At 44.0% G+C, this 23,922-nt stretch overlaps 1 protein-coding gene across 1 annotated transcript in view; it reads left to right on the top strand.

The window, feature by feature from the left end:
- The window catches only part of LOC129835331 (fibroblast growth factor 11-like), a 132,065-nt gene that overhangs the window by 2,603 nt on the left and 105,540 nt on the right, over nucleotides 1-23,922 (top strand). The gene's annotated exons all lie outside the window — the stretch shown is intronic.

Genomic DNA, 23,922 nt, shown 5'->3' with positions numbered 1-23,922 from the left:
TGAAAGTTTCTTCAAGTGCAGTCGAAAAAAACATAAATTGCTATGATGAAACTGGCTCTTATGAGGACCTCCACAGGAAAGCAAGACTCAGAGTTACCTCTGCTGCAGAGAAAAAGCTCATTAGAGTTACCAGCCTCAGAAATTGCAGCCCAAATAAATGCTTCATGGAGTTCAAGTAACAGACACATCTCAACATCCACTGTTCAGAGGAGACTGCGTGAATCAGGTCTTCAAGGTCGAATTGCTGCAAAGAAACCTCTACTAAAGGACACCCATAAGAAGAAGAGACTTGCTTGCTCCAAGAAACACTAGCAATGGACATTAGACCAGTGGAAATCTGTCCTTCGGTCTGATGAGTCAAAATTTTTGATTTTTGGTTCCTCCTACCGCAGAGTAGGTGATAGGATGAAATCCACGTGTGGTTTCCACCGTGAAGCATGGAAGTTGTGTGATGATGTGGGTGTGCTTTGCTGGTGACAGTGTCAGTGATTTATTCAGTGTTCAAGGCACACTTAACCAGCATGTCTACCATACCATTCTGCAGCGATACGCCATCCCATCGGATTTGGGCTTAGTAGGATTACCATTTGTTTTTCAACAGGACAATGACCCAACACACCTCCAGGCTGTGTAAGGGCTATTTGATCAAGAAGGAGAGTAATGGAGTGCTGCATCAAATGACCTGGCCTCAACAATCACCAGACCTCAACCCAATTGCGATGGTTTGGGATGAGTTGGACCGCAGAGTGAAGGAAAAGCAGCCAACAAGCGCTCAGAATATGTGGGAACTCCTTCAAGACTGTTAGAAAAGCATTCCAGGTGAAGCTGGTTGAGAGAATACCAAGAGTGGGCAAAGCTGTCACCAAGGCAAAGGGTGGCTACTTTGAAGAATCTCAAATCTAAAATATATTTGATTTGTTGAACACTGTTTTTGCTTACTGTATGTGTTATTTCATGGTTGTGACGTCGTCACCATTATTCGACAATGTATAAAATAGTTCAAATAAAGAAAAACCCTTGAATAAGTAGGCGTGTCCAAACTTTATACTGGTACTGTATTTTCACTTTCATTTATATCTATACTTGCCTATTACTCTCTTTCACTTGCTACTTAAAACTCCTGGTATTATTGGTTATTATTAAGGTATTATTGGTCTGGTTTATTTCATCATATACAGTCTGCACCCATACATGACCCCACAAATCCATATTGACAGTTTACATGATTGTCAAGAAGCTCAAAGCTTCTTTATCTCCTTGTTACTGAGCAGACATATACGTTGAGCGTGTGTTGACTGTAGAAAGGAGAGGTGACCCAGCGGTGCAGTTAGCATAAGCCCCGTTGTATTCAGGCGAATGGCCTGAATATCTGTTGCATTATCACCTGAATGGAAACGAGGGAGAATTCGGATTTGTATGTACTGGTTGTGTTAAAAATAGAAAGCATTCTATCTACTCAATACTGACGAAAGTCGATGTTGTTTCTCTAACAAAATGTTCTACACCTGCTACATCCGTTCCCCTATTACAACTTTAAACAATAGTCCTACCGTACATTATAGACAATTCACCACATAACTACCCCCTTCTCTGTCTGTAATGGGTCTGATTATTGTGTTACATGTCAGCACAGCGGACCGACCAGCAGACAGGTCCTGGTCATTTGCGGCGTTAGAAAGAACTTGGCGTGTTGTAGTGATTTAGCACGGTATAAAAACATCAATACCCTCATTTACGAGGCAACTGGTGTGTGTGTGTGTGTGTGTGTGTGCGCGTGTTCTCGTGTGTTATTTAAAACCCTGTGTGTGTTTTACGTAATTAACCCAGTAACACATTAAGCCGGGTGAGACTAAATCTATCACAATACACTTCTGGTTAGTGTACTTAAACTAGACTTGAGGAGGCATTTTCCCAGACTGCTTTGAGGGGTCTTCGTCCCGGTGGTGCTGCGGTTTTATGATCTCATAAGTAAATGGACCAAAATGAAGTTTAATGGTGGCAACAGTATTTCTATGAGCTAGTGTGAGACAGTGGGCTGGCTATGACATCTGAGAAGACAAAATGTTCTTAATGTAGAACAATGTTATATATGGGACATCCTGCTTTTGTGTTTATATTCACACGTATCTCTGTGCTCTTGACATTTGGAACTAGTTGTTTGGAGTAGTCAGTGTATGTGCCGTGTGTCAAAATATTGAAATAATTTTGGACTATACTGTCACCTTTTAGAGTATATTTAAGCAACAAGGCCTGGGGAGGTGTGGTATATGGCCAATTTACCACAGCTAAGGGCTGTTCTTACGCATGACGCAATGCGTGGTGCCAGGACACAGCCAATAGCCGTGGTATATTGGCCATGTATGGGTCATTCTTGGGCTCAGGTAATATTTTGATATTATATTTCAAGTATTGGGTCACCAAATTAAATGTTAAAAGAGTTTGAATATGAATTGAAATGTCCAGTATAATGAATTGAAATAAATATAGCATTCATTTAAACTTTATTTTTCAAAATGTTTTATTTTTGAGCTGGCACTAAGAATTCTGTGATGTAATTATATAACATCATTCATCAATTTTCCACTGCACGGTACAGAAACAGGCAAGTAATCACATTCTTTTTAATCTGTATTTTGTTGTTTTGTAAAGTCAGGTGGGGATCGTCGAGCTGACCTACTCAACACCGTTGCATGAAATAAAGATTGGAAAACTAGTACTTATCAAAATAATACTTTAAAATAATACTTTAATAATACCCATAAAAATATACAATCAATTCTTTCATGCACACCATGTGGTCTCCTGTCCTTCACCACATGAGGAGCAGAGGCCATTTTGAACCAAAGAATCTCAACCCCGTCACAAGTATAGTAATAAAGTACAGTAATATAAGGTCTTTAATGCCTGAGGTGGAAAAATATGTTTTCTTGACGGTTTAATATGTATTTAATGTTGTGGGGTGTTCAGTTATTCTAGTGAAAAAAAAACACGAATATTACCGCAGCCCAAAAATGACCCATATCACAAATCCCTGAGGTGCCTTATTGTTATTATAAACTGGTTACCAACGTAATTAGAACAGTAAAAATAAATGTTTTGTCAAACCCGTGGTATACGGTCGGATTTACCACGGCTGTCAGCCAATCAGCACTCGGGGCTCGAAGCACTCAGTTTATATTAGGCTTTTTTCTCTCTGTTTCTATATGTTCTAATTAGTCATTTATTTCAAAGTATGATTTCAGGCATGTTGTGTGAAGACTCACTCAGAATTGAAGAATTGAAGGCTCACTTAGTTAGATGCTTCCAGATGTTTCTCTATTATGGATGGACTGTTGTGTGAAGTGAACGTTCTATGAATGGTGTGTCGACGTTCTATAAATATTGTGTAAACGTTCTATATCTATAAACGTAGCTCAGTTGGTAGAGCATGGTGCTTGCAACTGCAGGATAAGTGGCTTCGATTCCCGGCACCACCCATACGCAAAACATGTACGTCGCAGGTTTGTAAGTCATGCGTGAATATTATATGAAACCTAATACCAGGTAACCACTCCCTTCTCCAGACCCCACTAGCCATTGGTCTAACTGGGCATGTGCAGTAGCTGCTGCGGTCTTTATTCCGCTGGTCAACCCGTTATATGTATTACCTTCCTGTGCCAAGTTCGTCAGGGTGATCACCGTGGAAACCTTACCCCCGAACACAGCATCTGCCGCCGCGGCCACCATGCACTGCACTGTAATTACCGGTGGAAAAATATGGCGAGACTCACGCACGCACACACATGCGCTCCCGTGTGCTCGCTCATGCATGCATGTACGCACGCACGCACGCATGCACGCACGCCGCACACACACACACGTACACACACGCCCCGGTGAAAATAGATATCAGGCCAGGTCCTAATGGCCGGCCATTTTTTGAAGCCTCATTCCTTTTCTAATGGGTTGCACTAGCGGTCGCTACAGTCTGATTGTTTTATTATGGTAATACAAGCCCCTTTTGCTTTCTATGGCTTCTCCACGATTCCGGCATTCACTAAGTATTAGTATGGATTAGACATAGTTTGGCTCTGTCATTGTGGGAATATTGCCTGTCAGCAAAAAAAAGAGAGAGAGCGAGCGAGGGAGAATCGGTGACCCATGGCCGTGAGTGTGTAGGTGTTCCTGAGTGTGTGTTTTTCCGTCTCTGGTGCCTCTACCTGTGTGTGCACAGTAACAGAAAACTGTAATTGATATGGTAAATTGTGGTATTATCAACAGTTTTACTGCAGCATACTGTAAATTATGGAGCATTGTGGGCAATTGTTGCAGGTGGTGAAAGAATTGCTGTATTTCGAATGGTACTGTAATTCCACCCACCGGAGGATCACTGACCATTTCGAATGCCACCGTACCTTCTCCGCTGTGCAATCCGGTTTCCGAGCTGGTCACGGTGCACCTCAGCCACGCTCAAGGTACTAAACGATATCATAACCGCCATCAATAAAAGACAGTATTGTGCAGCCGACTTCATCGACCTGGCCAAGGCTTCGACTCTGTTAATCGTCGTATTCTTATCGGCAGACTCAATAGCCTTGGTTTCTCAAATGACTGCCTCGCCTGGTTCACCAACTACTTCGCAGACAGAGTTCAGTGTGTAAAATCGGAGGGCCTGTTGTCTGGACCTCTAGCAGTCTCTATGGGGGTACCACAGGGTTCAATTCTCGGGCCGACTCTTTTCTCTGTATATATCAACAATGTCGCTCTTGCTGCGGGTGATTCCCTGATCCACCTCTCCTCAGACGACACCATTCTGTATACATCTGGCCCTTCTATTGACACTGTTTAACTAACCTCCAAACGAGCTTCAATGCCATACAACACTCCTTCTGTGGCCTCCAACTGCCCTTAAACGCTAGCAAAAACAAATGCATGCTTTTCAACCGATTGCTGCCCGCACCAGCCCGCCCGACTAGCATCACTACTCTGGATGGTTCTGACCTAGAATACGTGGACAACTACAAATATCTAGGTGTCTGGCTAGACTGTAAACTCTCCTTCCAGACTTATATCAAACATCTCCAATCCAAAATGAAATCTAGAATTGGCTTCCTATTTCGCAACAAAGCCTCCTTCACTCACGCCGCCAAACTTACCCTAGTAAAACTGACTATCCTACCGATCCTCGACTTCAGCGATGTCATCTACAAAATAGCGTCCAATACTCTACTCAGCAAATTGAATGCAGTCTATCACAGTGCCATCCGTTTTGTCACCAATGCGCCTTATACTACCCACCACTGCGACCTGTATGCTCTAGTCGGCTGGCCCTCGCTACATATTCGTCGCCAGACCCACTGGCTCCAGGTCATCTATAAGTCTATGCTAGGTAAAGCTCCGCCTTATCTCAGCTCACTGGTCACGATAACAACACCCACCCGTAGCACGCGCTCCAGCAGGTATATCTCACTGGTCATCCCCAAAGCCAACACCTCCTTTGGCCGCCTTTCCTTCCAGTTCTCTGCTACCAGTGACTGGAAAGAATTGCAAAAATTGCTGAAGCTGGAGACTTACATTTCCCTCATTAACTTTAAACATCAGCTATCTGAGCAGCTAACCGATCGCTGCAGCTGTACATAGTCCATCGGTAAATAGCCCACCCTTTCTACCTACCTCATCCCCATATTGTTTTTATTTACTTTGCTGCTCTTTTGCACACCAGTATCACTACTTACACACCATCATCTGCTCATCATCATCTGCTCATCTATCACTCCAGTGTTAATCTGCTAAATTGTAATTACTTTGCTACTATGGCCTATTTATTGCCATACCTCATGCCATTTGCACACACTGTATATAGACTTTCTTTTTTTTCTATTGTGTTATTGACTGTACGCTTATTTATTCCATGTGTAACTCTGTGTTGTTGTTTGTGTCGCACTGCTTTGCTTTATCTTGGCCAGGTCGCAGTTGTAAATGAGAACTTGTTCTCAACTAGCCTACCTGGTTAAATCAAGTTGAAATAAACATTTTTTTTAAAGAATACAGTACCGTATCATATCCGTGGGGCGACGCACAATTGGCATAGCGTCGTCCGGGTTAGGGAGGGTTTGGCCGGTAGGGATATCCTTGTCTCAGTATGTAAAATGTAATAAAATGTATGCACTCTACTGTAAGTCGCTCTGGATGAGAGCGTCTGCTAAATGACTAAAATGTAAATGTAATATCTTTGGATCGACAGAAACCTTTTGACTGTAGTGGGTGTAAGGTATTGTTGTTTCTGTTGCATTGACATATTTTGAGTTGTGCCTTGTGAGAGGCTATATTTGTTGCACCCATGAGTAAGAATGCTGTAACAACTTAACTCCTATGTAATTATAGTGCTCCATCAATTTGTATAGGGGATAGATTGGAGTGGCAGCAAGTCTTAAACCATAAACGGTTGAGTATTTTGCTATGTCCTTTTGGTCTGTTTTGCCCTGTGGTCACTGTGAGTTTGGAAGTCTTTGTTAAGGCCTTTGTTATGTGCAAATGATATAAAACACCAAATATTCATAAATACACTGTAATGTGTAACCACTTTACCCACTGTAGCAGCCAACCTGCTTGCACTAATCACTTGTAAATACTGTAAAATACTGTGAAATCCATTCATTCCGATAACAGTAGCTTCACTTTTTTACAATATAATACGATCAATTTTACAGTATTGTACTGTGTCAATACACAGTACCTGCCTTGATACCGTATTTATATATATATATATATATATATTTATATATATATTTATATATATATATATATATATTTATATATATATTTATATATACTGTAATATGAAATACAGAATTTCACTTGCCACCAAGCTGCCTGTAAGCTACTGTCAAATTCACAGTAACCTCATTTACAGTGTGTGTGCCTCTGGCTGTGTGTGTGTGTTTGTGTCTGTGCATCCTTCTGGCTGTGTGTGTGGTGTAGGTGGTTGGAGACCATCATTGATCCCTCATCACCAGTGACCCCACAGAATTTACCTGACCTCCACTGTTCCTGGCTCGCCCTCAAAGGGGCATCTGGTTGGTTTTGCTTTGGCTCTACCCAGCATGCAACAAGCTTCCACAAGAGTTTAGCTCAATTATAGATCAGCAGAGGGGATGGAGAGAGGGATGGAGAGAGGACTGGGATGGAGAGAGGGATGGAGAGAGGGACAGAGATGACTGCGATGGAGAGAGGGATGAGAGAGAGACAGGGAAAGGACTGGGATGGAGAGAGGGATGGAGAGAGGGACAGAGATGACTGGGATGGAGAGAGGGATGAGAGAGAGACAGGGAAAGGACTGGGATGGAGAGAGGGATGGAGAGAGGGACAGAGATGACTGGGATGGAGAGAGGGATGAGAGAGAGACAGGGAAAGGACTGGGATGGAGAGAGGGATGGAGAGAGGGACAGAGAGGACTGGGATGGAGAGAGGCCTGGGATGGAGAGAGGGATGGAGAGAGGGACAGGGAGAGGACTGGGATGGAGTGAGGGATAAAGAGGGATGAAGAGAGTGACAGAGGGACAGAGAGGACTGGGATGGAGAGAGGGACAGAGAGGACTGAGATGGAGAGAGGGATGGAGAGAGCGACAGAGAGTACTGAGATGGAGAGAGGGATGGAGAGAGGGACAGGGAAAGGACTGGGATGGAGAGAGGGACAGAGAGGACTGAGATGGAGAGAGGGATGGAGAGAGGGACAGAGAGTACTGAGATGGAGAGAGGGATGGAGAGAGGGACAGGGAAAGGACTGGGATGGAGAGAGGGATGGAGAGAGGGACAGGGAAAGGACTGGGATGGAGAGGGGGATGGAGAGAGGGACAGAGAGGACTGGATGGAGAGAGGGATGGAGAGAGGGACAGAGGACTGGATGGAGAGAGGGATGGAGAGAGACAGAGAGGACTGGATGGAGAGAGGGATGGAGAGAGAGACAGAGGACTGGATGGAGAGAGGGATGGAGAGAGAGACAGAGAGGACTGGATGGAGAGAGGGATGGAGTGTGAGGTTAACTATGTAATATTAATGCCTGTATCAAATATGGTGACAGTTCAAACGCGTGGTATGGACGTGTGATCTTCTAGTTGGTGTATGCTGTTTTGTTTATTGGTGGTGTGGTGATATGGGTCAATTTGTTTTAGTGTGTCGATGTATCTCTCTGTGAGTGCTCCACGTGTTCCTTTGTGCGTGTGTGTGTGGTCATACAGTATACAGTATACGTACTTACCCATAGCTGTTCCTACTCATGCCCCACTATTTCCTAAGCAAGTAGTTCAGGTTCCATGTGTTTATGTACATGTGTGAGCGTGTGTGAGCGAGCTCTCCTGCATGAACATTCAGGTTGCTTGTGTCCATTTCTGTGTGTGTGCTCCTGCCTGGATGTGATGCATGTGTGTATCATCTGTAATCGCTGCTTACCTGTGTGTCAGTGACAGATGACGATCTGACGTGTCCCTGACTGACCCTGCCTCCTCCCTTCTCCTCCTCCCCACCCCCCTCCGTCAGACCCCATTTCTACTCACTCACCGGGTGGCTGGTAATAACCCATACTAATGATGGCCTCACCCTCCACTACAGCTCAGTCAGCTGTTAACAAGGTCAGCCTGCCCCTCTGCAAACACAGAGAGGAGGAATCACCACGCTGGAATTGTGTGTGTGTGTGTTTGAGAAGGAATGGGATGATTTATAGGTGTGTGTGTGTGTGTGTGTGTTTAAGAAGGACATATAAATGCTGTTTACCAAACAGAATACAGTAACACTTCTACTGCATATCAGGTCAGGGGCACACACATCTCGTGCGCACGGGTTGGCGCATGCCTGACTGCGTTTGTGTGTGTGTGCGATGCTGCCGTGGCTAGAGATATCGGGAAAGGAAAGGGCCCTACTACTACTATAAATCCACAGATACACCCTTTGATAAGACCTGGGTAAATTACAACCCTTCGCTGAAGTGTGTGTGTGTGTGACAATGAGCGGCTCATCGTTGCGGTGTGATTCATCAGGCCCCATCAGCACTGCTCATTAACACACTGATTTATCAATCTCAAACAAACACACACACACAAACTGATTTCATCAATAACACTGTGCTCAGTGTGGAGAGCAACCATTCAGCCCTGCACAATTTAGAGAGAGAGAGAGAGAGAACACAGTAGCAGAATACCTGACCCCTGTGACTGACCCAAACTTAAGGAAAGCTTTGACTATGTGTAACAGTATAACTTTAAAACGTCCCTTCGCCCCGACACGGGCGCGAACCAGGGACCTTCTGCACACATCAACAACGGTCGCCCACGAAGCATCGTTACACATCGCGCCACAAATGCTGCGGCCCTTGCAGAGCAAGGGGCAACACTACTTCTAGGTTTCAGAGCAAGTGACGTAACTGATTGAAACGCTAGCAGCGCGTACCCGCTAACTAGCTAGCCATTTCACATCCGTTACACTCACCCCCCTTTCAACCTCCTCCTTTTTCCGCAGCAACCAGTGATCCGGGTCACGGCACCAATGTAACAGTATAACTTTAAACCGTCCCTTCGCCCCGACACGGGCGCGAACCAGGGACCTTCTGCACACATCAACAACGGTCGCCCACGAAGCATCTTTACCCATCGCGCCACAAAGGCCGAGTGAATGCCTGCCGTGTCATCCCCAATACCAGCCGTCCCCCTGTAGCAATCAGAGCTCCATTATAAATGCATGTAGCAGCTTCACTGAGTCCTGGGTTTATAATACAGCTACACAATTCCCCAGCTCCCCGTTGTCCCTGACTAACTACCTGGCTAGCAGACGTCAACACCATGTTGAGGAAGAAGACATGGTGAGGGAGGGAGGGAGGGAGATAGAGGAAGGAGGCAGCTGTCAACACCATGTTGAGGAGGGAGGGAGGGAGGGAGGGAGGGAGGGAGGGAGGGGGGGAGGGAGGGAGGGAGGTGTCCTTGAGAACATAAGGGTTTGGGCACTGCGAGAGCAAGGGAGTAGAGAAGTGGGGGAGATGTTGGGGTAACCTCACAATTTGAGGGCTTTATTGGCATGGGAAACATATGTTTACATTGCCAAAGCAAGTGAAATAGATAAGAAACAAAATTGAAATAAACAATACAAAATTAACAGTAAACATTACACCCACAAAAGTTCCAAAATATTTAAGCCATTTCAAATGTCGTATTATGTGCAAATAGTTAAAGTACAAAAAGGAAAATTGCAGAGCAAGGTAGCAACACTACTTCTAGGTTTCAGAGCAAGTGACGTAACTGATTGATACGCTAGCAGCGCGTACCCGCTAACTAGCTAGCCATTTCACATCCGTTACATATGTACAGCCTTGCTATTGAGAGAAGCCGCCGTAGGCAGACCTAGCTCTCAAGAAAAGACAGGCTATGTGCACACTGCCCACAAAATGAGGTGGAAACTGAACTGCATTTCCTAACCTCCTTCCAAATGTATGACCATATTAGAGACACAGACCCACAAAGAATTAAAAAACAAACCCAATTTTGATTAATTCCCATATCTATTGGGTGAAATACCACAGTGTGCAATCACAGCAGCAAGATTTGTGACCTGTTGCCTCAAGAAAAGGGCAACCAGTGAAGAACAAACACCATTGTAAATACAACCTATATTTAGGTTTATTTATTTTCCTTTTTGTACTTTAACTATTTGCACATAATACGACATTTGAAATGGCTTTAATATTTTGGAACTTTTGTGGGTATAATGTTTACTGTTAATTTTGTATTGTTTATTTCAATTTTGTTTCTTATCTATTTCACTTGCTTTGGCAATGTAAACATATGTTTCCCATGCCAATAAAGCCCTCAAATTGTGAGGTTACCCCAACATCTCCCCCACTTCTCTACTCCCTTGCTCTCGCAGTGCCCAAACCCTTATGTTCTCAAGGACACCTCCCTCCCTCCCGCCCTCCCTCCCTCCCTCCCTCCCTCCCTCCCTCCCTCCCTCCCTCCCTCCCTCCCTCCCTCCCTCCCTCCCTCCCTCCCTCCTCAACATGGTGTTGACAGCTGCCTCCTTCCTCTATCTCCCTCCCTCCCTCCCTCACCATGTCTTCTTCCTCAACATGGTGTTGACGTCTGCTAGCCAGGTAGTTAGTCAGGGACAACGGGGAGCTGGGGAATTGTGTAGCTGTATTATAAACCCAGGACTCAGTGAAGCTGCTACATGCATTTATAATGGAGCTCTGATTGCTACAGGGGGACGGCTGGTATTGGGGATGACACGGCAGGCATTCACTTGCTGTAGTAACTACACACAGTAGACAGTGTTGTACATACGCAAGTGCATACACACACACACACACACACACACACACACACACACACACACACACACACACACACACACACACACACACACACACACACACACACACACACACACACACACACACAGACACACACACTGCAAGTAATCCATTGGGTTCATCCATCTGGATATTGCTTTCCCATTAGTAGCTTAGCTTATGAAATACACAAATAAAACTACCGCAATAAACCACAGCAAATTAAACTGTTACATACCACTGGACATGTTCAATTATTTCATTGCATTATTGTTTCCAAGTGGTTGCAGATCTATAAAAGGCTATGAGCTGTGAGCTTGTGACAGCCATTTATATTCTGTTATTCACACCACTGCCAAGATGGCCGTACATTTTCCAGTCTTCTGTTGTTCTCCATTGTTTTTCACTACTCACCTCCAGTTTACTGCCAATGGGGCAGATGTGAAAATGGAGCCTGGTATAAATTCGTTTTAGATAACATTTGGCCTCCATAATGATCAATGAGTGTAAACGCTCAAGGCGCTACCTTATTGATTAGTGCTGGTGAAAAAGCCATTTCTTTTTTGAGATGGATGTCATCATCCACAGGCATCTATAGGTGGTGACTTTGGGGAGGTGGGGGGGGCTGGGTGCGTGTGTGCGTGTGTGCGTGTGTGCGTGCGTGCGTGGGGGATTCGTGAGAGTGCCATGGTACCAAAGCGGGACAGAGAGGGGCAGTCGATTCGGGATCGGAAACAACTGTTCTTCAGATGACCTTCAAAGAAGGAGCACAGAGTGAGAACACACACGCACGCACGCACGCACGCACGCACGCACACACGTACACACACACACACACGTACACATGCACGATGGAACGCACACACTCAAACACGTGTACACATGCACGATGGAACGCACACACACAAACGCACAATCTGTGACAGCTATGCCACTGGTATCAGTATGTAGACCACCTCAGGTGTGATTCATAATTAACCTGTAACACCATCTGTATCTTATACAGGTGGCACAAACACTCACACACACTCCCACACCACTCACACACACACAACATATTCCTCCTCTGTCTTGCCATGTACAGGATGCAGCAGCCTCCTTCTCGCTCATTGTGTATGACTTGATGCAGGGAACAGATGATGTGCTGTTTCTGCTGAGGCAGCATCTTCTACTCCTGCTGCTTGCCTCAATGTCAAAAATGAGTGGCGAGGAGGAGACTTGAATTTCCCTAAGCGTGGTCCCTTTAATCAGTGGTCATACTTCTAATGACTGTATTAACATGCACGGGGAGAGGAATGAACACGTTAGCATTTTCTATGCAATCAATTTGCCTGATGGTATGCAAACCCAGCTGTACGTGGATGACATGGAGATGCATGCCCACCTCCTAGCCATCCTCACTCACTCACTCATTGACTCACTCATTCATTGACTCATTGACTCACACTCACTCACTCACTCACTCACTCAGTCACTCACTCACTCACTCACTCACTCACTCACTCACTCACTCACTCACTCACTCACTCACTCACTCACTCACGCACTCACGCACACACGCATGCATTCCCTCAAACACCAGCAAGATCTCATGGTTTTACCAATTTGACATCAGATTCTGACCATCAGCCACGTTTCTTCAAACGTCACATGTTGAAGAAGCTGCAAACAACACAGTACATGCTTAAGAGATGGGTGATGGAATATGTAAACACAATTTAGAAGTGACTAAGATACCGCAGAATAGTGTGGAGTCGAGTTTATACATATGAGATGAGTAATGTTCGATACGGAACAATTATTAAAGTGGCTAGTGATCCGTTTCTAAAAGTGGCCAGTGATTCCTACTCTATATCAATACGCAGCCGCCTCTGATGTGCTAGTGATGGCTGTTTAACAGTCTGATGGTCTTGAGATATAAGCTGTTTTTCAGTCTCTTGGTCCCAGGTTTGATGTAACTGTACTGACCTCGCCTTCTGGATGATAGCGGGGTGAACAGGCAGTGGCTTGGGTGGTTGTTGTCCTTGATGATCTTTTTGGCCTTCCTGTGACATCAGGTGCTGTAGGTCTCCTGGAGGGCGGGAAGTTTGATCTCCGGTAATGCGTTGGGCAGGCCGCACCACCCTCTGGAGAGCTTTGCAGTTCTGGACGGTGCAGTTGCCGTACCAGGCGGTGATACAGCCCGACAGGATGCTCTCAATTGTGCATCTGTAAAAGTTTGTGACGGTTTTAGGTGACAAGCCATATTTCTTTAGCCTCCTGAGGTTGAAGAGGTGCTGTTGTGCCTTCTTTACCACACTGTCTGTGTGGGTGGACCATTTCAGTTTGTCAGTGATGTGTACACAGAGGATCTTGAAGCTTTCCACCTTCTCCACTGCGGCCGCATCGATGTGGATAGGGGCGTGCTGTTTCCTGTTCACGATCATCTCCTTAGTTTTGTTGACGTTGAATGAGAGGTTATTTTAATGGCAGCACACTCCCAGAGCCCTCACCTCCTCCCTGTAGGCTGTCTCATCGCTGTTGGTAATCAAGCCTACTACTGTTGTGTCGTCTGCAAACTTGATGATTGAGTTGGAGGCGCGCTTGGCCACTCAGTCAACAGGAAGTACAGGAGGGGGCTGAGCACGCATCCTTGTGGGGCCCCAGTGTTGAAAGGATCAGTGAAGAGGTGTTGTTTCCTACCTTCACCACCTGGGGGCGACCTGTCAAAGTCCAGGACCCAGTTGCACAGGGCGGGGTTTAGACCCAGGGCCCCGAGCTTAATGATGAGGGTACTATGGAGGGTACTATGGTGTTGAATGCTGAGCTATAGTCAATGAACAGTATTCTTACATAGGTATTCCTCTTGTCCAGATGGGATAGGGCAGTGTGCAGTATGGTGGCGATTGCATTATCTGCGGATCTATTGGGGCGGTAAGCAAATTGAAGTGGGTCTAGGGTATCAGGTAGGGTGTTGGTGATATGATCCTTTACTAGTCCCTCAAAGCACTTCATGATGACAGAGCTGAGTGCTACGGGGCGATAGTAATTTAGTTCAATTACCTTTGTAAGAAAGCAATGGTGGCCATCTGAAGCAAGTGGGGACAACAGACTGGGATATGGAGAGATTGAATATATCTGTAAACACACTAGCCAGCTGGTCTGCGCATGCTCTGAGGATGCGGCTAGGGATACCATCTGGGCCGGCAGCCTTGCAAGGGTTAACACGCTTAAATGTCTTACTCACGTCAGCCACGAACAAGGAGAGCCCACAGTCCTTGATAGCGGGTCGCTTCGGTATCACTGTGTTATCCTCAAAGCGAGCGAAGAAGGGGTTCAGCCTGTCTGGAAGCAAGACATCAGTGTCCGCGACGTGGCTGATTTTCCACATACGTCTTGTGTCTGAGCCTTTGAACTGGGACTCAACTTTGTCACTATACCAACGTTTAGTCTGCTTTATTGCTTTGCAGAGGGAATAACTACTCTGTTTGTATTCCTCCATATTCCCAGTCTTCTTGCCCCGGTTAAATTCTGTGGTTCACGCTTTCAGTTTTGCACGAATGCCGTCATCTATCCACGGTTTCTGGTTGGGGTAGGTTTTAATGTAAAGGGTTAATCCTTTACACTCGTGGGAATTGGCCTATATGGATAGGTATAATTCAAATGCTTCTTACAGAAAAAAATTGAAAGGCGTGTGCACAATCATGGTAGCAATTGAAAGGGAACAGTTTGGAGATGATGGAAAAATTATTAGACCAAAGTTGAGGAGACAACGGTTCACCTGACACAGGATTGAATCGCAACATTAGACTGTTGATTATATGTGCATTTTACATTTACTGTACTTTTCGCCACATTTGTTGACAACGAAATCTGAAAATGCTTTGGATACATTCACTACACAGAGCATGAAACATGTGGGGTAGGTGCAACATAAGACAAAAAAATGCCAAGGGTTTAAGTGAGACGACTAACTAGTGTCTCCAAGTGACACACACTTCTCCAAAGTGTTCACGGTTCTTAAATAATTTCAATGCACTTTTATGACTCAAAGAAGAGTCTTCAACTATACTACTTTGTTTTTGCTGTGCTGTCGAGGAACTAGAGCAAGCCCACGTATGGTTGTTTTGTATGGAACACCTTGCATCCCTGCCATAACACAATTACTCTTGTTGTTTATGCAATCTAACAACAGCACATTATATATCGCAATCTGGGTCAGGTGGGCATCATTTGAAAGCTTGTTTTATTGCCAACGTGACTAGCTACGTTATAAAATACGATCTTAAAGTATTAGGCTTTCACAGGGCAATTCACAGAAACAGATAGTCATTTTGGTGTGCATAGAAACGAGTCATGAGTGATTCAGGTGCACAAACACAGCCTCAGTCTGTTCAGAACAACCCAGGGTGTGACGCCATGTCATCTTCTAACTGAACATCAAACATAGTGATCATAAACACGGACACTGTATATGACATGAGTTTTATGATATGGAAATGTGAAGTGCACATTTGGACTGCTTGGTGTTTGGCTTGCTTGTGCAGTATGACATCAAAGCGGTGTTTGTTTACTATAATCCTCGACGTCTCATCTTTAGAAAAAAAATAGAGTCTTAATTTACAGCATTACTGCCTATTGTAGCGGGGATCTGGGCAACTTCTTGGTGCGCGCGGTGCTCAAGTTCAGAACGGTTGTCCGTCAAAACCCGCACAGTGGTGTGAAGACGAGAGCCTGAGCGCTGACCTCATTTGTAGCATGTTACTGTACAGCCACTGACTTGTAATTTAGGTGCATATCAGTGCACAAATCTGTCATTTTTTTACCTGTACACGGGTATGAGTGTTAAGGGCTATGGTTTGGGATAAGGTAAAATAAAACCAAAAAAACGTGTCTACCACTGAGATTGAACACCTTCGGAACCGGAGTCATGAGATTAGTGGCCGGTTTTGAAAGCATTTCCCGACTTACTCAGGACATGGACAGATGTCCAATTTCGAAATCAATCTTGAGCAGCCTGGCTGCCAGTGGTGAAAAAAGTACTCGATTGTCAGACAAGTAAAGATACCTTAATAGAAAATGACTCAAGTTAAAGTGAAAGTCACCCTGTAAAATAATACTTTTAAATATACTTAAGTATCAGACATCATTTACAAATGAAGCATTTGGATTTCCAGGAATGTTCTCTTGAAGTGCGTGAATTGGACCATGTTCCTGTCCTGCTAAGCATTCAAAATGTAACAAGTACTTTGGGTGGAAATGTATAGAGTAAAAAGTGCATTTTCTTTAGGAATGTAGTGAAGTGGAAGTTGTCAAAATTATAAATAGCAAAGTACAGATATATGGGGTCAATTTAACGCCATATGTATTGAATTCAAAATAAAATTAATCGGGAACATGGTAAATAAAGTTGAGAATGTAAACATTGTATTTTTGAGGGTGAAATAATGGATGTTGAAATCAAAAGACAAACAATTGAAAGCAAAATGTATAGAAATGTAAACAAAAATAAGACATCAAAACCAAAAAACTTGTAAGTAAAGAATTTTAAGGCGAGAGCAACACTCTATGACAAATGATTAAAACAACTAATTGAAAACCAATGCAAAAATCGTTTTCGGTTAAATTTTCCCAGCAACCAATCCTATTGAATACATTTGCCTACGCTCTTGCCTGCATGTACTACCTTTTGGTTACGCTACTCGTATCTTTGCTTTCGATGTCTGTTTCTTTGCTTTCACTGCCAGTCCGCTAGTTTTGGAGTGACCGTCCTTCTCAACTTAATCAATAAACATGACAGACAGGCTTTTTTTCTATTGCCTACTTAAGTAGATGGTCTGACGTCACCTCGTTTTCAGGTTTTAGCTAAGGTACTTCAAAATGGTCAGTCACGGGTCAATAATGTACGGATATTACAAGCATGTATGTCTATCTAATACATTAAATGACAAACCATCGAACTACTTAGGTAAACATATGAATTACCTATTGCACAACGTTCCGCGCAGGTGTTGCTAACTGGTTCGCTCTTGCTAACTGATTCGCTCTTGCTAACTGGTTCGCTCTTGCTAACTGGTTCGCTCTTGCTAACTGGTTCGCTCTTGCTAACTGGTTCGCTCTTGCTTTAAAACTCTTTGCTTACAAGTTTTTGGGTTTTGATGTCTTATTTTTGTTTACATTTCTATACATTTTGCTTTCAATTGTTTGTCTTTTGATTTCAACATCCATTATTTCACCCGTCCTCGAAAATATAATAATTTACATTCTCAAATATAATTTACATTCTCTTACATTCTCTTATTTACCATGTTCCCGATTAATTTGATTTTGAATTCAATAGATATGGTGTGAAATTGACCCCATACAGATAACCCCCAAAAACTACTTAGGTAGTACTTTAAAGTATTTTTACTTAAGTGCTTTACACCACTGCTGGCTGCACACACACCATGCATGCAGACAAAAACACACACACGCATGTACATACACATGTACACACACACACACCGCTACACCCCCCGTGGCCATGCGTGCAGAGTGTGATCTCTCTGTCAGCTCTGTCAACAGTGTCCCCGACCGGTGTCACACCACCGGTCACACAACCTCTCATTAAATCACCGCTCCTCTCTATCCCCCAAACTCCTATCCTCCCTTTTCTCCCCATCTCCTCTCCCCTTGCCAGTGTACGTGTATGTATGAATGTCAGAGCTGGGTGTGTGGTTAATTTGCTGTGATCACGGAGTGATTAGGGTGCAACAACGAGGGGTGAAAGACAAAACAGATAATGGAATGGCACCCTATGCCCCTGGCATAGCTCTCTCTCTGTCTCTCTCTCTGTCTCTCTTTCTGTCTCTACCTCCCCCCACACACAAATCGACGCACACCATGGTTGGGCTCAATTTGAATCAAAGTCAGTCAATTCAGGAAGTGATTTGAATGTAAAATTCAGACATTTAAAACTTTTGAAATAAATAGCTTCTACTTTTCAGTTTATTGACAAGTCATTGAAATTGAATGCTCTTTTTTCAATTATTGAATTGTAATTTTTGTTAACTTCCTGAATTGACTACCTTCACTTGAGCCCAATCCTGACACACACATACAGTGCATTCGTAAATTATTCAGACCCCTTCCCTTTTTCAACATTTTGATACATTACAGCCTTATTCTAAAATTTAGGAAATATTTTTTTTCTTCATCAATCTACACACAATACCCCATAATGACAAAGCAAATGTATTATGTATTAAAACTTAAAAACAAAAAAACTGTATTTATATAAATATTCAGACCTTTGCTATGAGACTCAATTGAGCTCAGGTGCATCCTATTTCCATTGATCATCCTTGAGATGTTTCTACAACTTGAAGTCCACCTGTGGTAAATTCAATTGATTGGACATGATTCGGGAAAGGCACACACCTGTCTATATAAGGTCCCGCAGTTGACAGTGCATGTTAGAGCAAAAACCAAGCCATGAGGTTGAATGAATTGTACCGTAGAGCTCCGAGACAGGATTGTGTCGAGGCACAGAACTGGGGAAGGGTACCAAAACAATTTTGCAGATTTGAAGGTCACCAAGAACACAGTGGACACCATCATGAAAGAAGTTTGGAACCACAAAGAGTCTTCTTAGAGCTGGCTACCCGGTCAAACTGAGCAATCGGGGGAGAAGGTCCTTGGTCAGGGAAGTAACCAAGAACCAAATGCTTCCTCTGACAGAGCTCCAGAGTTCCTCTGTAGAGATGGGAGAACCTTCCAGAAGGACAACCATCTCTGCAGCACTCCACCAATCACTCCTTTATGGTAGAGTGGCCAGACGGAAGCCACTCCTCAGTAAAATGAACATGACAGGCGGCTTGGAGTTTGCCAAAAGGCACCTAAAGGACGCAGACCATGAGAAACAAGATTCTCTGGTCTGATGAAACCAAGATTGAACTCTTTGGCCTGAATGCCAACCGTCACGTCTGGAGGAAACCTGGCACCATCCCTTCGGTGAAGCATGGTCTTGGCGGCATCATGCTGTTGGAATGTTTTTCAGCTGCAAGGACAGGGAGACTAGTCAGGATCGAGGGAAAGATGAACGGAGCAAAGAACAGAGAGATCCTTGATGAAAACCTGCTCCCGAGTGCTCAGCACCTCAGACTGGGGCGAAGGTTCACTTTCCAACTGGGTAATGCAGGAGTGGCTTCGGGACAAGTCTCTTAATGTCCTTGAGTGGCCCAGCCAGAGTCCAGATTGAACCCAATCGAACAGACGTGGTAGACGTGGTAGACGTTTCCCATCTAATCTGACAGAGCTTGAGAGGATCTGCAGAGAAGAATGTGAGAAACTCCCCAAATACACGTGTGCCAAGCTTGTAGCGCCATCCCCAAGAAGACTCGAGGCTGTAATCGCTGCCAAATGTGCTTCAACAAAGTACTGAGTAAAGGGTCTGAATACTTATGTAAATGTATATTTCAGTTCTTTATTTTTAATACCTTTGCAAAAAATTATAAAAACCTGTTTTTTCTTTGTCATTATGGGATATTGGGTGTAGATTGAGAGGATTTGAAAAATTTTTTTTTTAGAGTAAGGCCGTAATGTTACAAAGTGTGGAAAAAGTCAAGGGGTCTGAATACTCTCCGAATGCACTGTGTACTCTGTACACACACACTACACTAAAACATTTATACTACCACCCACTTACAGCCATGTTTTGACATATGAGTACATGAAACACAGTCAAATATTCCAGGCCTTCCATACTGAGTACCTGAAACACAGTCAAATATTCCAGGCCTTCCATACTGAGTACCTGAAACACAGTCAAATATTCAATGCCTTCCATACTGAGTACATGAAACACAGTCAAATATTCAATGCCTTCTATACTGAGTACCTGAAACACATTCAAATATTCCAGGCCTTCCATACTGAGTACATGAAACACAGTCAAATATTCAATGCCTTCTATACTGAGTACATGAAACACAGTCAAATATTCCAGGCCTTCCATACTGAGTACATGAAACACAGTCAAATATTCAATGCCTTCTATACTGAGTACATGAAACACAGTCAAATATTCAATGCCTTCTATACTGAGTACCTGAAACACAATCAAATATTCAATGCCTTCTATACTGAGTACCTGAAACACATTCAAATATTCAATGCCTTCTATACTGAGTACATGAAACACAGTCAAATATTCAATGCCTTCTGTACTGAGTACCTGAAACACAATCAAATATTCAATGCCCTCTGTACTGAGTACCTGAAACACAATCAAATATTCAATGCCTTCTATACTAAGTACATGAAACACAGTCAAATGTTCAATGCCTTCCATACTGAGTACATGAAACACAGTCAAATATTCAATGCCTTCTGTACTGAGTACCTGAAACACAATCAAATATTCAATGCCTTCTGTACGGAGTACCTGAAACACAATCAAATATTCAATGCCTTCTATACTGAGTACCTGAAACACAATCAAATATTCAATGCCTTCTATACTGGGTACACGAAACACATTAAAACAAATCACTCACCTGCCGTTCAGCCAGCCAGCACACTGTTCATTATGAAAATGACATCCGGAAGAGCAGTACTATGTGTGGGTGTCCCCCAACCAGCCCATTAGAGGTAGCTTAAGTAAAGCATAGAGTGGTAGAATTTAGAATAACAGGGTGTTTGGTGCAGTAAAGAGTCTCCCTGATGGTGATGTCCTGATAAGACAGGGTAGTGTTGTGATGGTGAAGTCCTGATAAGACAGGGTAGTGTTGTGATGGTGATGTCCTGATAAGACAGGGTAGTGTTGTGATGGTGATGTCCTGATAAGACAGGGTAGTGTTGTGATGGTGATGTCCTGATAAGACAGGGTAGTGTTGTGATGGTGATGTCCTGATAAGACAGGGTAGTGTTGTGATGGTGATGTCCTGATAAGACAGGGTAGTGTTGTGATGGTGATGTCCTGATAAGACAGGGTAGTGTTGTGATGGTGATGTCCTGATAAGACAGGGTAGTGTTGTGATGGTGTTGTCCTGATAAGACAGGGTAGTGTTGTGATGGTGTTGTCCTGATAAGACAGGGTAGTGTTGTGATGGTGATGTCCTGATAAGACAGGGTAGTGTTGTGATGGTGATGTCCTGATAAGACAGGGTAGTGTTGTGATGGTGTTGTCCTGATAAGACAGGGTAGTGTTGTAATGGTGATGTCCTGATAAGACAGGGTAGTGTTGTGATGGTGTTGTCCTGATAAGACAGGGCAGTGTTGTGATGGTGTTGTCCTGATAAGACAGGGTAGTGTTGTGATGGTGTTGTCCTGATAAGACAGGGTAGTGTTGTGATGGTGTTGTCCTGATAAGACAGGGTAGTGTTGTGATGGTGTTGTCCTGATAAGACAGGGTAGTGTTGTGATGGTGTTGTCCTGATAAGACAGGGTAGTGTTGTGATGGTGTTGTCCTGATAAGACAGGGTAGTGTTGTGATGGTGTTGTCCTGATAAGACAGGGTAGTGTTGTGATGGTGATGTCCTGATAAGACAGGGTAGTGTTGTGATGGTGATGTCCTGATAAGACAGGGTAGTGTTGTGATGGTGATGTCCTGATAAGACAGGGTAGTGTTGTGATGGTGATGTCCTGATAAGACAGGGTAGTGTTGTGATGGTGATGTCCTGATAAGACAGGGTAGTGTTGTGATGGTGATGTCCTGATAAGACAGGGTAGTGTTGTGATGGTGTTGTCCTGATAAGACAGGGTAGTGTTGTGATGGTGATGTCCTGATAAGACAGGGTAGTGTTGTGATGGTGATGTCCTGATAAGACAGGGTAGTGTTGTGATGGTGTTGTCCTGATAAGACAGGGTAGTGTTGTGATGGTGATGTCCTGATAAGACAGGGTAGTGTTGTGATGGTGATGTCCTGATAAGACAGGGTAGTGTTGTGATGGTGATGTCCTGATAAGACAGGGTAGTGTTGTGATGGTGATGTCCTGATAAGACAGGGTAGTGTTGTGATGGTGATGTCCTGATAAGACAGGGCAATGTTGTGATGGTGATGTCCTGATAAGACAGGGTAGTGTTGTGATGGTAGGGTAGGTAATGTAGCAGAGCATCATGCGTTATGGGGACGCTGATCTGCGTGCAGGTCCATGGGGGCAGATACATGTACCTTGTGTGTGTAGGGGTGTACAATAGGTGTGTGTGAGTGTGTCCTTTGTGGATGTCTGTGTGTGAATTTCTGGTGGGTTAGCCACCTTGTGAGAACAAGTGTGTGGTGTGGGTGTGTCTTATTAATACTTGAAGTGTGTGTGTGTGTGTGTGTGTGTGTGTGTGTGTGTGTGTGTGTCTGGGGCACCTTGCTGACTGCAGCATCCTGTCTACCTGTGTGTTGGTCCCCCTGCACTACAGGAGCACAGGTGCGTGACGCGTCCTTCGCTTTAATGTGCCATCAATCTCTCCCACTGGAAACACGCCAGAGCACTCCCCGCACAACATGCACACGGTATACACACACACGGTGCACTCACATTACTCACTTCAAGGATGCACACAGAGACATAGACAGGGTGTACACACATACACTCACACACACACACACACACCCTGCCAGGCAGGCATGCACACACTTAGCCAAGTTTGGTGGGGAATAAGAGGGAAGCTTATTGGAAGACGAGACGTCCTAAGGACTCATAAAATGAACGTCCTGAGAGCATCCTAAAACGGTCCTGACATGGTCCTCGGTGATGTCCTGGGAACTTACAGGGAACTAGACAAAGGTCTCCCTGAGAACATTCCCCAAGGACCATCACACAACGTCATAAGGACTAGTAAAATGAAGGTCCTGACATGGTCCTCAGTGACGTCCTGGGAACTTACAGGGAACTAGACAAAGGTCCCCCAGAGAACATTCCCCAAGGACCATCACATGACGTCCTAAGGACTAGTAAAATGATCGTCCTGAGAACATCCTAAAAAGGTCCTGACGTGGTCCTTATAAAAATATATTAAAAATAACTAGTGTCCTGGGAACTTACAGGGAACTAGACAAAGGTCACCGAAAGAACGTTCTCTTGGAACCATCACACAACGTTTTTAGAATGTTCTCAGAACGTCAGAGGGATAACATCACGCTGAAAAACCTTAAGAGACCTAATGGGAACATCGCAGAATGTCCGCAGGACGCCCCCTGTTTGCTGGGTTTAACTCAACAGAAACAGTAGAGATGGAGAGGCGGAGAAGTAATAACGGGAAATATGACAGCTAATCATCACTTATTGTATGAATACAGAGTAGCCAAACAGATAAAAAATAGAAAATGTGGAGCTTCGGTTAATGTTGTATTTATACATTATAGAGTGCTGATTTAAACGGTGGATTTTTTTGGCATTCAATTTGAACCCATTGATGTTGATATTCTTTAGTTTATTTCATACAAAAAAAATATGTGTTTTGACATCAATCTAAGAGAACGTCCCCCAAAATCCTTTCCATACCATATCAACATCAAACCAAAGGACAAGCATGATAGTAAAAGCTATCAGGAGTTGGAGTTCAATCCTCACACCACTCCAGTAAACCCCCCCGGCAGAATGAATCCTCTACAAGCACTAAAAACAAGTAGCAATAAAAAGGAGACACTGCAGCGACCA

Source organism: Salvelinus fontinalis, chromosome 36 (assembly GCF_029448725.1).
Source record: "Salvelinus fontinalis isolate EN_2023a chromosome 36, ASM2944872v1, whole genome shotgun sequence".
Lineage (NCBI taxonomy): Eukaryota > Metazoa > Chordata > Actinopteri > Salmoniformes > Salmonidae > Salvelinus > Salvelinus fontinalis.
The sequence above is the reverse complement of the archived record's forward strand: the minus strand, read 5'-3'. Positions and strand labels throughout refer to the sequence as shown.